Raw genomic sequence first — 12,598 nt, 5'->3', positions numbered from 1 at the left:
CTGATTGGTCTTTCTGTTCGCTCTGCCTCTTCGTTCAGCTGATATGCTAATTTTTCGACTTCGTCCTTAATTTTCGCAAACCAGTGTATTCAAAGCCTTTTATCTTTTCGTCTAACAATTCCTAAGAATTAAAATTTTCAAAATAATAACCGAACAAATGGATTCAGGATGCCTGCTGGGGTTACACAATATTATCAAAATATCGTCGACTTTGCTTACATGTAATTCATTTTTCCCTGTTCTGCATAAAACTTTGTTCTTAATTCTTTTAATTTTAAATAGGAAAATGATCTTATGATCTTTACTTCTTGAGAATAAAAGATTCCCATTTATGATCAGACACGGCAAAGTGATTTTAATATATTTCATGATTGATTAACTATGCTTCGCTACTTCATTTATAGCTTTTATCTTCCATGAGACACATTCCACAAGAGAAGAAGAATAAATAGATCTCTGAGGTAATCCACCTTGTTTGGTTATATTAGCTATATAACGTCACGTGGTCGCCAAGGTCGTCGGAATGTATCTCATAATAATTTGTGCCTGTAATATCTGAAGAAATTACGTTATACTTTATATTATGGGTAATATTTAATTCGCTTTTCTAGCCCTTGAAAAGCATCGATAAATTTACATCAAATGAAACGCTTTTCTGAAAAATATGCTTCCACACTGCAGGAAATTCTTATTTGAATACTTTATCCCCCCCCTAAATGCCTTCTATTTTATTGCTCACAATTTTCGTAATTTCTCAACTGTTTCATGCGCTGATTTATAGATTCCATGTCATCCATAATTTTGCATTTGCACAAAAATGGAGAAGAAAAAAGACGGTTCTAGCAAAAAAAAAAAAAAAAAAAAGAAAAAAAAAAAAAAGAAAGAATAAAAGAAAAGGAAATGAAAAAATAAATGAAAAAGAAACATTGTAATGGGCTGTTTCTATGGAAACGAGGCATAAGCTTTATTCGCTCTTTTCTACTATAAAACAAAATGGATTGAAATTACTTTCGGTCATTGGATTGGGTATCATTTCTGAAAAGAAGATAAAGTCCCTTAGACAATATGAGGACGTGATCGAAATATCAGACGACGAAGTAATTCAATATAAAATAAATGCGAAGAATGTCCAAGAATCAAAAATAAAACTTTATATTTTGCAACCGGATTCACAGGCATCAGAAATCGATATTTCCCCAAAAACGTTTAAAATATATTCTATAACAAAATAGTTTAGTAGCAGAACTTAAACAACAATAAAAATTCCTAGTTATTTATCACCAATACAACATCAAAACACGAAACTGCTTCAACTCCTCATTTGCCAATGGGTTTTATTTTATATGTTTTCACTTATCATACTTGTTTTTAAGGTCTCTTATGTTTTTAATTATACCAAAACAGAGAAATGCAAATAAAAAGACTTATTACATAGAAAGCGAAAAAAAAGGCTTTTAAAATTTTATGCTATTTTTTCTCGAAACGAAGTTTGCTGATTGGCGGGTTTTATTTTTTGATTGGTGGTTTAACATTTTGTCGTGTTCTTGACATACGCGGATAAAAAAACTCAAAGCCATGCTATATTGTAGAACTGTTGCATCGTGATGAAATGCAAACGATATCAATCAAAGCAACTGCTCAATTCAAGTCATTCCTGAGTTCGTGAAAGCTTAATATCACTTATAATACATGTATATATTCACTTTTTCTAACTTAGCATGTAAGAAATCTAAATTTTTATTTTTACAAATATGAACTTTATAATACAGTCGATCTTAATTCAAATGTGATGCCGTAAAATTTCAGTACGTGTTGCTGTTGTCTGGTGTATATCATGGAAGAATAGTTGCCAGAACCTCAGGGAAGTTTCCTTATATGTAAATCCAATATATAAAAGAACTGATCCCTCGAATACGTATAGCGATAATATGATGTTCCATTTCAAGCAAGATGAAATGACCATTACGTTAGTCTCCACAGTAAAACGCAGAATATTTGAGATTGCTTCATTAAATAATATTTTATCATTAAGTACGTTATTTATTAGCTATTATATAAATTATGACATACAGAAAATTGCGTTCATTATTTCATTATTTTACATGAAGCATATAAAAACGCAATTTTTATTATCTTATTATTTTGGAATGAAACATTAGTAACATTTTAACTTTTAATTATTAACTAATTAATGCATTTACATTTTGCTCGTACAAGCACATGTGCTTCGATATGATCACGGATTATGTTCAATAACATCTAAATAATACCAGCGGGCAAGCCTGCCAGATGAGCGGCCTGCAACCAGAGCAAAATTTATAAGATCTATGTGCCCTTGAAAATCAGATATAAAAACATTTTATTATGAATAAAATCAGTTCATTCTTTCCAAGCAACAACCAATTCGTATATATTTTTTGTTGTTAAACCAGGAAACAAAATCTTTTCACACTTCAGGTTAAACGTATGACATCATAATTTGAATTTAATGTAATATAACAACATTTTCTCAATATCAATGAAACCATTAACGTGGCAATAACATATCGTGTCAGTTATACGTACTAACCCTAAAACAAAAAGTTGCCAACAGCAGCTATTTATTTGAAATGCTGACATTAACGAAACATTTTCGACATACAATGACGTCACATGTAATCGCGTGCTTTCTTTAACGTCAGAATATGACCTCATATAACAATAATATGTTTAATGCTTGCCAATGTTATTTTTAGTCCAAAGGGACTTTCTCCCTGAAGGACTATTGTTTTCGTTTTGCGATTTTGCGCTGAATCATTATAAATGTCCGTTTCACTTTTCCAACTATTGCCACCAAATGTTAGAGTCCTGCATTATATTTGAAGAAATTAAGTAATGAAAAATCTGCATAAATGTATGTGTATTTCTCGCATTGTGATAAAACAACGGTACCTAGAGCCTTCGAATTTTGAATGACGTAATCCTCCTACGAATATGGGCATGTGGAAGATCAAATTTGAAATTTGGAATTTGTTTTATGATCGATTTCATATTTTGTAAAACTTTAATGAATTTTTGAGTAACAAACTCAACGATTTAAAAGCGAGCAATGGCAAAACTCTACAGGAGAAAAAAAAACTTTTTTATCTCCAGCGCGCGGAACTGAGTATCGGAAATTCTAAAGGTATGCTCATTTTAAAATTATTTTGCGACAATGCTATTGAACTGAATTTTATGGTTTAAGTGCAAAGAATTTAGATATTTAATAAAGATAACACACAAAACATTAAAAACGTTAAAAAAAGTCACTTTGGACGTAATTTAAAATCTGAAACCTTTCAGATTTTTTTTATTACATATTTTAAAAATTGTCGGTACACTTGCTCATGTAATATATTTGACAGTAAAAATTTGACTGCATTAGAACATTATATTTGTTTAAAAATTTGAATGAAATATTTAAGGTATATAATCTAAGAAATATTAAAATATTGAAACTTGAAGCGCTTAAAAGTAAACTTACATAAATTTCTAAATTTGTGCATGAATTATGAAATACTGGAATAATAAACTTTACAGTATTGTAAAGAACATTATAATATTTTTAGTAACTTGTAATACAATAAATACTTAATGGGGAAAAAATTTAAATACATCATGCTTCGTATTTAAAGAATTATGTTATAAAATATAAAAATTTGAATGAAATTTTTAAGGTATATAAGCTAAGAAATATTAAAATATTGAAACTTAAAAGCGCTTAAAAGTAAACTTACATGAATTTCTAAATTTGTGTATGAATTATGAAATACTGAAATAATAAATTTTACAGTATTGTAAAGAACATGTTAATATTTTTAGTAATTTGTAATACAATACTTAATGGGGGAACAAAATTTAAATACATCATGCTTCGTATTTAAAGAATAATGTTGTAAAATAAATAATAATTAAATTTATATTTAAAAATCTTCTTTTAATATCAGATTTGAGCAGAATATATTAATAAATCAATCAGCAAAATTCTGAATATAACATATAAATTTTAACTCTTACTTCTCCCAATTTTATAATTTATTTTAAATCGAAAACAAGTCAAATGGTAGCAAGTTAAAATTTATTAAGTATAAAAGTCAGTTATGCTGATTGAGGAAACCCAACTTGCGCGATACAACTTTTCTGATTCCTGGAATGTTTTGACTGCACAATTGAAACGAAAATCGATAAATTTAGAAAGTGTGCATAAATTTAGATTTGTCTTGACGAATACTTTTGTCGTCGTGACGTCACTTATCGATTCATGACGTCACAGTAGTGTGGTTCATTGAGCCGCTTTTATGTCAGTAAATAATATATTAAAGTTAATTGGAGAGTCCAGAAGCATTAAAATTATCCTCTGCATACATTATGTGTACAGCTTAAACACAGAGAAGTAAATAAAGTGAACATGGGTAAGCAGAATAATAAATGCTATTCATTAACTTTACGAATTGGCATTCAAAACAATAATTCAGTTTATGATTAAATAACAATAACTAATTTTCAGATAGGCGATTCGCTTCTGGGTTCGTAGGTAATATTTTCCTATTATTTCCAATAGAAAATTCAAACTTATGATCTTTTAATAAATGATACTTAAATATACAATATCGTTTCTGCCTTTTAAAATCTGTTTATGAATTTAATTTTCACAAAATATTATTATATTGTCAAACATATTATATTACATTTTTTAATCACATAATGTAATGTTAGATACAGTTAAGAATTTTATAATATTTTAAAGAAATTCTCTAATGAATCTTATTTTCATCACAGAAAGAGAAAAATAAAAAAATACGATTGACATCCGCTGTATAGATATAAGCTAAACTGCAATACGCATTGCAATACTAAAACAAGGGCTAATACAAGCGGAGTACCTAACGCAGGTTAAATGTTACTTCAGTTCATATATAATGCTTTCTCAGTGCTTATATAAGCAATAATGCTCTTAATGCTTTGCCTTTTTACAATCAATATGAGCGTTTACGTAAGTTTATTACACGTATTATTCACGTGAAGATAAAGCTTTAATTAGATTAAACTGTACATATAATAAATTAATGCCTCCTTCTCATCTACTTTTGCAGTGCAACGGTTAGACATCGAAGATCCCGTGGTTGGCCCCGCTGAAGGTATTTTTTTTTTTAAATACTCCGCTCTTAAAAGCTCTTTTATTTTTTCGACGTTCTCGACCTACTAAATTAAGCTGTCAACTTTTTAATTAAAAAGTAAATATTATATAGCATATAGCATTTGTATATGTTCTTGTTTAACTATCGAATTTTGAGCCAAGCATTTATACAGATTTCATGTTGGTTTGTTTGCACTGTACTGTATTTTCTACTGTTTTTACGCATTTTTCATTTATCTACTTGTTTATAAGAAAATAATTGTTGTATGCTTTTCTTTTTATATTATATTAGCATTCATTATCATCCAGTCAACAAATCTAGCATTATCACTACACTATGTTACTATGTTCTATTGTACTATATGTTCAACTGTATTATTTCTGTCAGCTCTTTACCATACCAGAAATTGTAAATGTTAGTTTGATGGCATCATGTTAGTTATTTATTTTGAACTTATCTAATGTAGTAAGAATTTGTCACGTTAGCCTGCATTGGGCTCCCAACTATTTAGTCAGTTTGTATTGTACAATTTTTTACTGAATGTAAGAACCTTATCCTACTGAGACGACTACATCCTACTGACTTGCAAAATCTGCAAATTTGAGCAATATACATGCATTACATAAACAAAATATTTAACTTTCAGACTTTGATCTATAGATTTTGTACTACATCTATAGAATATGAACTATAGACTTTGAACTGTGAATTCTGAATATAGACTTTGAACTATAGACTTTTGTTGGAACTACAAACTACTCTTCATCACTACTATTTCTTTTCGTCGCATATTATATTCAAAATTCCGCACATATTTTTAAGAGTTATGTCATATATTATGTTAAAAATTTTTGTATTACATTCAAAATTCTGTACGTTTATAATTATGCTATTTTATACATTATGCTTCAATTTTTTTCCTTCCAAACTGTGTATCATTGCAAATTATGTATTCATTTCAATTATGTATTCATTTCAATTATGTATTCATTTCAATTATGTATCATTGCAAATTTTGTATTCACTTCAAATTATGTATCTGTTTGCTAATATCAATAAACGGCTGGGATCACGTAGTGGGAAGACGGCGCTAAACCAATTAACCAAATGGTAAAGGCGTGGTGCCCGTCTTCCCTGTTCCTAAATCCTAAATCCTAATCAAAATGGATATTATTTAACTCCAGTATTAGCGGATTTAATGGTAAAAAATTCAAATTTTTCCAAATAAAATTCATGAAGCGAAGCAAAGGATGAAATCAATTTCAATATTTTAATTTACTGATTTCTAACTAAATAATGTTACTTATTACAAAAACAAAACTGATGCCAAATAATATTCTTTTTTTGTGTGTATGTGTTCAAATCAGTTTGACATGTCGCTCGTAATAATTTTTATTTATATATGTAAATATGAACAACTACTATTGTCTGAAAATTGTGTACGAAGCAAAACACAACATAATTAATCCTTCCATTTTACCTAAATAATTATTATCAAACATTTATAAATTTATAAACGTACTTGGTTTAGACAATTTATTGTCAGATATGATAGATGGTTAATGTTTCCACTAGATATAAGACAGAATATATATCCATGCTTTTTGCACACACCAGCAAAGAGTTGGTAGAAAACGGATATTTAATACTAGAGGTCTTTCGTACATCTCATGAAAGAGATAGAATATTCAAATTTGAACTAAATATCCTTCATGTATGGACTCTAAAAGTTACTATAAACCTTATACTTTGGCCACTGATGACACATGTCATTGCAACAGAAGCCACTAAAGAATTTACCGCTAAGAAACAAACGATGCGAGATTCCGGCCTTACAAAATATCACCTAAAGAGACAAACGATGCGAGATTCCGGCCTTACAAAATATCACCTAAAGAGACAACCGCCATAATCGAAATGTCAAAATAGCGTTTCAGCGCCTTGATCAAAGCATCGCAATCGGACACCACCTTTCCCTTGCAAGTTATTTCACGCCCAAGCATAGGTGGAAAATATACATACAAGGTACGATGTTAATAGCCATATGGGTGGCCAGCTCCATCTCCAAGTATGGATAATTTAATACACATCGGAGGTGGTTTCCAGAGCCGTGTTAAAGATGCAGATTGCATAACAATGGGTTTCTGCTTAGCGCTAGATGAGCTGCATAAATGGAGAAATTTTGTTTCATTTCTTGTAGATAAATTATCTCCATATCTCTATCATAAAATTTAATTATTCAAAATATATTTAACATATCGACTGCTTTCTGATTTTGCAACAAAGGTGAATTACAAATTATCTTAAATATAACAATAAATATTATATATATTTTTTAAAAATATAATTACTTAATAAAGTAATAATTAAATTTAATTTGCAGAGTAATCTTTTCTTATATTAAGACAAAATCTGAATAATAGTAAATTCAATCAACCTGTATGAAAAAATCAATCTGTATGTTTCGAAAGTAGGTGGAGAATACGAATTCAGCAAGAACAACCAAAATCAATTAAGGAAAATATCTTAAAGTTGAGACATGTAAAGAAGACAACAATTTCAAAAGCAAAACTTCTACAAAAGCAAATCGATTAAACAAAAACTTATGGAAAATACATGATACATGACAACTGAACTACGTCAGCTCAGCAAACAGTAACATTTCATTCATGATTCTTTCTTCCTAAAAATATTGATAATTGCTTTTACACTTCGTCATTTGAATATTTCTTCCGTTACGCATTTAATGTTTGTAAAGTAAGAAATAAACTGATACTTTTTCATGCATCTAAGCTGATTTTTTTATTTTCAAGATTGTAAATAATATGCAAACCGCTGCATCATTTTAAGTTCTTAACAGAAATGTGGCATTCAAAATATTTTCAAAGAGAAAGACTACATATACAGTATAAAACACCAAATAAATTACAACAATAAATAGAAAACATTGCAAAAATAAACATCTGTAATGCATTAATAAATAATAAAAGCTTATAAAGAGCATTATGATGTAATATACAAAACTGCAGCACTTTCAGATATATTTCACTAGAACAGAGTTGCATCAAAAAAAAGAACAAAACCCGTTTGCTTTCATCATTCAACTTATATGCAATTGACAAAATACATAATCACAGTTTATATAGTCTGAGAATAGATACATTTTGAAATAAATATTTAGCGACCTAAATAAGAAAAGGCAAATTAATTTGCTGGAAAACTGAACAAACAAATAAACACTATAAATATATCGCATAAAAAACCCGAAGCGAAACTACTTCCTGAGAAATGCTGCCACATGCTAAAATAAACTAAAAGATCCAATGAAAATTTAGTTTGCTTTTTTTTTTCAAAAACAATTATTTCTTTAAAATTTTAAATACATCTAAACGCGAATAAAATGCAGTCTCTAAATTAGTCTCTTAAAATATGCGACTTAAGAAGTCCAAACTTCTTGTCAGACAGAGAATAACTTTTAACACTCTCTATTTAAAGCACAAGAAGTGCAACATTCCATAAAAATTTGCTTTTTATTCCAGTTCTTTGCTCGCGGACATCACACCAAAATGACAGATCAATCGAAGGGATCTTGGAGGATAAATTTCCTTAAATTAACGCCTTTCCCTCTGTTCCCCACTATCCTCCGGTGATTTCGACAAGAGAAAAAACGAAGGAAGAACATCAGAAAAGAAAGAAAAAAAAAGTGTCGTGTGGATCCCTTTGGAGTACTTGTTATTGCTAATGAATCGTATTGTTTGAAGCGGAGTTGTATCGTCTCGGAGTGTGTGTGAGAGAGAATGGTGTCGCCATTACTGGAAGTATTGGTTGTGACCGAGTGTAACGGAGAGAGTCCATTTCATTTTCTTGTTTCGCCACAGCTCCGTTTCGTCACTGGAATAATCAATAAGAAGACACCCGAGCTGTTTCAGCAGCACCACTCTTGTTTTGTTTTTCTCTTCTCTTTGAAGAATAGAAATGCCCGCAAGATGAAAGGGGAAGACAGAAAGTCGATCGGTGTGAAATTTGTACGTAATTTTTACCCTCTGGCTCGTAAGGTATTAGTTCTGTTACTATCCTTCAACTCTCTTAAGCTTCCAGTTTTGTAGTAGCACCAACTGAAACAGCCGAAGAAATGTCGATTGTGTTGATGGAACATCTCTAAAATAACAGTAGTCGACGACTAGTATTTAGGTTTCAGATAGTTTGAGAGCCGAGTGTCAAACTCTAAATTTGATCCTCAGAACAGGGAAATCAAGTTTCCCCCCCCCCGAGTAAACAACAATCAAAATGTCATCTCACTTGTATCATTGAATAGCAAGCCCATAAAATACAAGCACCATGTTGATTATGTCTGTAAAGATGTGAAAGGGTACAACTCTTGAAACGTATCAAAGATAACCTGAGGTCAAGGATCTTTTTGTACAATTTGAAACTTTTGTACAACTTTTTGTACATTGAAAAGCCATAACTTTAGGTAAACGACAAAATTTTAATGTTTATTACATAATATAAAACTACGAAGAAAATGTGTAGAAAGCGGCGAAAATCACATATTATTTTAGATCGAAAAGCATGTTATTTCTAATTCATGCATTAGAACAATATTTGACTGTTTAGTATCTCTAACTATCTTGCTTTAACAAAGCAAACTAAAAATTCACTGTTAAACAAATTAAAAAGAGAAATATTTTATTTGAAATTTATCTATGTAAAGTTTTTCTGCAACTCTATAAAAATGCTTTTATTTGTTTGAACTGATAAAGCCATTGAACAAGTACATATTTTTCTATTAATAAAATTATAGTATTTATTTTTGTAAATACTTTGTTATCTAACCTATAAAAATCCGTAATCTGTTAAATTTAAGCCAATATATATATAATATAAACCATAATCTATAATATTTGAGTCGTGTGTTCTAAGCAATAAACTTCAGAAAAAAAAAAGAAGTTTGGACATTGGAACAAAATACTATTTTTTAGTTTCAGTTTTTACTCTGAATCCTTAGTTTACCTGTTATTTCTTTATTATTATAATTATATTCACCAGCATTTTTTTTCTAAATTTTATGTTGGTTCATTGCATACGAAAATTTCAATAGTACAAATATAAGGTTTTAATTAAACCTTATAATTGAAAAAATCCCATTAAATAAGCATTTTTAAATTTCACTGTTTTGTTTTAGAGCGAAAAACATCCTAAAATATTCACGAAATTAAATTATGTTTCCTGAATTTATTTATCTGGCAGTATTAAATTACATTAAGTCTACAAAAGAAAAGTAGCAGCATTATTAGTATGAACATATGGGAGTTTAGATCCATAACAATGCCTGACCACGAAAATGTTACAGGAATCTCACATTTTCTGGGGATCACAAAGAACAGATCTCTTAAATTTTTGCAATTTTCGGTTCCTAAATTCCATAATTATAAATACATTCTTTCGACAAAAGCTAAGATATAGCATTAAGAACCACGCTTCCAGAAATGTTAAAGAGCTTTATACAAACAGTACACGTTCTGATAATTACAGTGGAGATGGTTACACTTTCTGATGATTATACTTGATCAATTGTAGAACACTGATTGTTGAACTAAATGCGTATCTTTCAATTCATTAATGAAAGGTCAAGGTAGAAATGATAATAAATGACTTGTAGGAGTTTATTTTAATTTCTTCATAGTTATTTTTAATTTTGAAATCCTTTCCTTTCCTTTCTTGTTTACACCTATAATTCCCTGCCAGAATCAGTTTTCTGTATCGCGTTTTATGTAAATGAGGTAGACTCAACTTAATGGTAAGTTTCAGTCACTTACGTGGAAGAGCTCAGAAGTTCTCAGTAAAGCGTGTTCAGCCTTCTGGACACGTCGTTGCTTTAAGCCTATCCTACTACATTCGGCCGTAGTCTTGTGTGCCTGTTAGTATTCCGCGGTGCGGTTTAAATAAGGGCCAACTCTGTTAGCTGTTCCTAAACAACTTCCACTTAGTTAGATAGAATTTAGTTAGTTTCTAATCTTAAATTAAGCTTAATTGGAGGCTTTCCTGTAAGCCCGAAAGAGGGGCGACTGTTTTTATTCTTTGAGTTGAATAAAAGGATACTTTAAACTCTTCTTTGGACTTTGTTTCTGTAGTTGTTAGAAGAATAGCGAATAGCCGCTATACTCTTCTCTAAGTCTAGTTGCCGAAAACACTCAAATTAACTAAAACTTAAAATATATATGACATAAATAGTAAGAAGCTATACACAAGAACTTAAATTATATTTCACATGCTACAAAATATGCATTGGTAGCACTTTATGTTTCCCTGTTACATCTTTATATATATATATAAGCGGCTAAAATGTGTGTCACCGATAGTTTATTGTTGCCACTCGGAAAAATGAGCGCGGAAATTAACGTTTCTTCAGTTTTTAATTAATATCTCGGCCGATTAAAGTCGTACGAAGATGAGAACGGTATCGATGGATTCGGAGAAGTTTTTGGAATCCGAGGATAAGCGTCTCGAATTTCAACTCGGCGCCGTTCTGTAGATATTCGAGAAAAAAGAAATTTGCACGTAGCCGAATCCCTCTAATAGGGAAAACCCAAGAAAGAAAGTGGAAAATGTAAGGAAAACGTAGGGGAAAATTAGTTTTTAATTAATATCTCGGCTAAGTCCCAAGAAGACATGAAGGGTCAAAATAGCGTGCCACGGACCTGCGGAATCCAACGGTGAGCTTCGCTAAACGCGGGAGCCACCCGTTTCGGAGAAGATGATGTTACTTCATCCCATATATATATGCGGCTTAAGTGTCTGTTTGTCGCCGATAGTTTATTGGTTGCTTGCGTAACTGTACTAGCCAATGAGGTGAAGCTACCACGGCACAGGGTTGCCGTTTCAATTGAGACCAAGACAATTTCCTGTAAAACTTGCCTTTGCTATGACCATCAATAAGTCTCAGGGTCAACGCTTAAGCGTGCTGGCATTTTTTTACCTGAGCCTGCATTTGGACACGGTCAACTTTATGTTGCCTGTTCAAGAGTTCGTGAAAGTAAGGACGTAAAATTAAAAATAATGGATGGTCCTCTGCAAGGCGAGCTTCAAAATGATGGAAAGATCTACACAAGAAATGTTGTGTACAAAGAATTCTTTGGCATGTGAATTAACATTTTATTATTTAAATCACCTAAGCAAAGGGGCGTCCTCCCGCCTGCCCTGGGTAATTCAGTTTAAATTAGCAGACACCTTTGCACAAATTCTTTTAATTACAATTCATAATATCTAGATCAGCGCTCATTTCGTATGGCCGCCGGGCTTTCTAGTTTAATAATATCCATAGATTAGTTTCCATGGAGAAATCCCTTTTCTTTTGAAAAAGAAATTTTAAATTATGGTTGCAGCTCTGAAGGCATAAATACATCTTAAACGATAAATATTGGAATCAACCACATGAACTA

General features: G+C 30.7%; 1 protein-coding gene across 7 annotated transcripts in view; it reads right to left on the bottom strand.

Annotated features, from left to right (window-relative positions):
- LOC118195621 (protein still life, isoform SIF type 1-like) overlaps positions 1-12,598 on the bottom strand; it is a 749,226-nt gene that overhangs the window by 556,733 nt on the left and 179,895 nt on the right. The gene's annotated exons all lie outside the window — the stretch shown is intronic.

This window comes from Stegodyphus dumicola, chromosome 3, assembly GCF_044657685.1.
Source record: "Stegodyphus dumicola isolate Sdum_Otavi_A_Nest chromosome 3, ASM4465768v1".
NCBI classification, from domain to species: Eukaryota; Metazoa; Arthropoda; class Arachnida; order Araneae; family Eresidae; genus Stegodyphus; species Stegodyphus dumicola.
This window is presented reverse-complemented; position numbering and strand designations above follow the sequence as displayed.